The sequence below is a fragment of the Sinocyclocheilus grahami genome, unplaced genomic scaffold, assembly GCF_001515645.1.
Source record: "Sinocyclocheilus grahami isolate Dianchi unplaced genomic scaffold, SAMN03320097.WGS_v1.1 scaffold133.1, whole genome shotgun sequence".
In the NCBI taxonomy this organism is placed as follows: domain Eukaryota; kingdom Metazoa; phylum Chordata; class Actinopteri; order Cypriniformes; family Cyprinidae; genus Sinocyclocheilus; species Sinocyclocheilus grahami.
This window is the reverse complement of record NW_015505312.1, coordinates 147,443-152,184: the sequence shown is the minus strand read 5'-3', so window position 1 is coordinate 152,184 and position 4,742 is coordinate 147,443. Positions and strand designations below refer to the sequence as shown.

Below are 4,742 nucleotides of genomic sequence, written 5' to 3'. Positions count from 1 at the left end.
AGCACGTGCATTGCTTCATAAAATTGAGGTTAAACCACAGGAGTCACATGGATTACTTTAATGATGTCTTTCTACCGTTCTGGACCTTGAATGTTTTAGTTGCGTTGCTGCCAATGGAGGTTTCAGAAAGTTTCAGAAAGTCTCGAATTTCATCAAAAATATCCTAATTTGTGTTCTGAAGATGAACAAGGTCTTAGGGGTTTGAAATTATATGAGGGTGAGTAATTGATGACAGAATTTTAATTTTTGGTTGAGCAAACCCTTTATGACATTGTATGTGTATTTACACAGTTTTTGTTTTGTCTGTTGCCACCTCATCGCTTACATTTATTGTCGTCAGAAAGCCAAACCTCTCTCACACCTCATCAAAAATCTACCCTGCCACTGCCGCCATGATGTTTGCTACTATTTATTAACTTGGCGAAATATTTGCTGCTATAGTGCTTGTAAAGCACAGTCACAGTATACAGTTTCAGCAGCCCTTGGTGTTTAAAACGCCTATCTTGATTTGTTTAACGTCTCAATCAACTTGCAGCACATATTTGCATCGATTTTCAACCGACTTTGAGTACATTGTTACATTCCTATTACTCACAAAAGCAGCATAGGGAAACTTTAAACCACAGGTGTCTAAACTCGGTCCTGGATGTCCACTCTTCTGCAGAATTTAGCTACAACTTACCTGGAAGTTTCTGGTATGCCTAGTAATACCTTAGTTAACGGATTCAGATGTATTTAATTAAGGATGGAGCTAAACTCTGCAGAACAGTGACCCGCAGAGCAGGATTCGACACCCCTGCTTTAAACAATCACTTTTTTTTTGTTATTCAAAACATTGATAGTGTTTAATTTGTGTATATTGAAGTCTGTCAGTGTGTACTGTATATAGAATAACCAACTGTTAGTGATTTTTACTGTTATTTTCTGATTTTAAAGGCTCATGGTGAGGCACTTCATACACACAAGAAGGGCGTGCAAGCTGGCCTCCTAATACGAAGACTACTATGGTGCACTGCAGGACACCTTTCTCCTTTTAAATGTTCAAAAAAAAAAGGACTGTAATGGACATGTATGTGGGTTTTTTTCAAGCTTTTCTCAGTGGTTGTTTCCCATGAGGTATGAGTGTATTTTCAGCTTTGTATGACATTTCTTGGCAGTTTTTTGCTACTTTTGTGCCCTTGTTGTATACATATACTGGCATTCACACATTAGCATGCACAGGCAGGTTGTGTACTGTTCTTAATATTAAAACCCTGTTTATAAGCACTGCAAGAAAAAAAATAATTTTAAATGTTTCAAACAAATGTTGTAGTATTTTTTTAATCTGGATCTAAACTAAAGTTTACATTACCATAACTAGAAAACTAATGTTTAAAATTTTTAACTTAAGTTGAAACAGCAAATATTGTAAAGTCAAATGTACTTCAATTAAACAATTCAGCACTAGGCAAGATTTAAATTAGTGAGTTGAAATGACTTGTAGTCCCTCTAAGCGAGATCCCAATTTCGTCCCAATTTCATCCTACCCAAAACTTGCAAAATTAGCCAGATCAGTACTATGCATCCCGGCCAGTAGCAGCCGCAGCAGTGAAAGGGTGTTCAGTGCTGCTGGACGCACCATCAGTGAGCGCAGGACCGCGCTGAAGCCATCTACAGTGGATTCAATAATTTTCCTCCACATAAACATGTAGCCTAATCTTGGTGAGTAAAGGTTTTTCAAATTATAACTAAATATTAATTGAGTCTTAGATGCATAATGTAGACAGAGTATATAGGCTAATATTGGCATTATTCTTTTATTAAATTTCACCGTCGCGTTGAGGCCGGATTGTGGAGAGAAGTGGCGAAGCAAATTCCGCGGAGCCTTTGTCTTAATTTCGTTATTGCCAAATACCCATCTTAATTTAGAATTTATCTTAATTTAATTTAAGAAAGACTTTTTTTATTGGCGCGTTGACCTATTTATAGTGTATGCCGAGGCCTATTTAGAGTACTGAGATGTTACGATGTTACAGAGGACTTATTTTATTTCTTTGTTCCAACTTCCAAGTGGCCTATAGCCTACATTGGTCATGAATAAATTATGTTAAAACATGTATAAATGACTCATTCTTGACAAAAGGCAAAAGAGCTGTGTGCGTGCGCACATTTTAATAATGTCGGGCTGTAAACGGGTTCGGGCTTTTAAAAAGCTGTCAATCAAAATGTACTTGTCGGGCTCGGGCCGCATTCTGTCGGGCTCGGGCTCTGTCGGGCCTAACTTTTAAGGCCCGATTACAGCTCTACTATCCCTAATGGTGGTTAATGGACCATTTTCAACAAAAGCTACACTCTTTTGACAACATCTGTTGCTTACCACAAAAAAAAAAAAAAACTTGTCTCTCAGTTACTGAAAACAATTTTTTTAATCATCAGCACAATTGACCCTTTGCTAAGCTCTGCCCCCTTGGTTACTTTTCATGTGTTTTGGCTGGTCATTTACACGATAACAGTGCTTTAAAAATGCAAACTTTCAAAAATGGGTTTCATAGTGCAAGTTTTAGAAAATGATATTCTTATCTCAGTGTAAACTATAAAAATGTGACCTTGTGAAAACTGATGTCATATGCATGCGTATTACGTGTTCAGTATATAGGCTTGCGAGAAGTTCTTTACAAAGTGGCATCGCCAACTACTGGCCTGGCATGCATAATACAGCGTTTTAATTGTTTTCAAGGATCCAAGTGAAAGGATCCATATTGACAACATTGTCATCTATACAGTATGCAAAGCTTTTCAAAAATTTTAAGGAAAAAAACATACAGTTTGTAGTATATTATTTTAATGTAATCATAACCTCAGTCAAGTTTCACAGAACAAGGAATAAACAGCATGATTTTCAGTAAAAAATTATCATAAAGTGGATCCATATTGACAACATTGTCATCTATACAGTATGCAAAGCTTTTCAAAAATTTTAAGGAAAAAAACATACAGTTTGTAGTATATTATTTTAATGTAATCATAACCTCAGTCAAGTTTCACAGAACAAGGAATAAACAGCATGATTTTCAGTAAAAAATTATCATAAAGTGGTAAAACATTGTTTGGATTTTACTCTTACGCAGACTGAAATTAATTACGACATGGCAAAGCATCTTAATCTGACTTTTTTTTAAAGAAGTGTGAAATTAAGCAGTAATGCAGATTTTATTTCAAATCTGAAAGTAAAGCATTGTTTGAAAGCGATAAAAAGTGATTATATTAGTGTATGTAAACATAATGTTTCTACCATGCATCAATACTGTGAAATCTTTAGTTGTTATGGACAAAACAATGACCAAAATAAATATGTACATGAAATTATGTTATATACAAATAATCTATTGCATTAACTTAATTTGCAGTGCTACATGGGAGTGATCAGCCACTAAAAAGTTCATTTGCTGCAATTTGTTTGTCACTATTCTTTGATTGGTGGCATTTTTTTTTTCAAAATCATGGGTAATGTAGCTTTGAAATTTAAATAAGGTGGACTGATGGTTTTAACAAAAGCATGCACCATCAATCAACAACCTCATTGCTCACAGTAAGGTTTAGAAGTTATTAAAAATCAATCAATTAAAAATATCAGTAAAAGTCAATTCCTCTGTAGAGAAAATTAATAGGATACATTCTTCAAGAACTTGACTGTTGCACTCTATTATAAACTGACCTATAATTGATATCATGGCTGATTTGATTTCACTGGAGCTCTATGAAGTCATACAGGTTCCAAAATTCAATGACATCTAATAAAAGCGTCATGCAGCACAATGCTGCAATTGTGTCCCAAAGAAAAGCCTAGAGTGGCAAGCCGAGGCAGCACTCAAACAAGCGCTGTCATGGTAACACTTGTTTTTGCATGAGAGGAGGAGGATGTAATACCCCCTTAAGGGGAATCTCATGAAATCTAATGGAAGTTGACAAAGCAATGACTCATTATGTGGTGACTGAACATTATCCTAAACAATCATAAATGCAAGACAAAAGAGGAGAACAAAACAGCTCTTTTCAAACGTATCAATTAAACCACCCTGTTCTGACTTGAATATCAGCCCAAAACCATTATATGAGGAACTGTACAGCTGTTTTATAAAAACTGTGCAGAACAGGCTGGGTCAACACCTGCCTAAAGGCACAGACGGATGCACTAAAATCTCCAGCAGTCAGTTTGTAATGTATTAGTGTCTTGGCTGGCCTTCCTTCACCAGGCCTTTGTCCCAAATCAGAGGTGGCAGCTCTAGGTGTCAGCTTGATTAGGACGGTGATGTACATGCCGTGCCACTGTAAAAACTAGAGCCCGACCGATATATCATTTTGCCGATATTATCGGGCGATATGAGCCTGTCGCCGATATTTTACAGAACATATAACACAGATAAAATGCTTGAAATGGTGTAATTACTTAGTTTGTCCAGTAGTCCATTGTTTGCTACTGGCGACCTGGATGAAACGCTTTAAAGCTTAAGTCTATGGAAAACCATTGAAACTTTGAACGGCCATATCTCCATAACGGCACGGCGAATCTGCACCAAATTGGGGGGATCCCTTCAGCTCGAGGAACCCTCTCGAACGCAAATCGAGTGTACGTCTAGAGGTCCGCTTTCGAATGAGACCACCGCCGCGTCGATAGCCCCCGGTGTTCGGGAGTTAGGGGTGGTTAAATTCGCGGTCAGGCGTAGGGCTGTCGCGGTGAGGGAATTTCCCTTGCGGTAATTTTG

General features: G+C 37.2%; 1 protein-coding gene across 2 annotated transcripts in view; it reads right to left on the bottom strand.

Moving 5' to 3' along the window:
* fam171a2a (family with sequence similarity 171 member A2a) overlaps positions 1-4,742 on the bottom strand; it is a 59,151-nt gene that overhangs the window by 50,860 nt on the left and 3,549 nt on the right. The gene's annotated exons all lie outside the window — the stretch shown is intronic.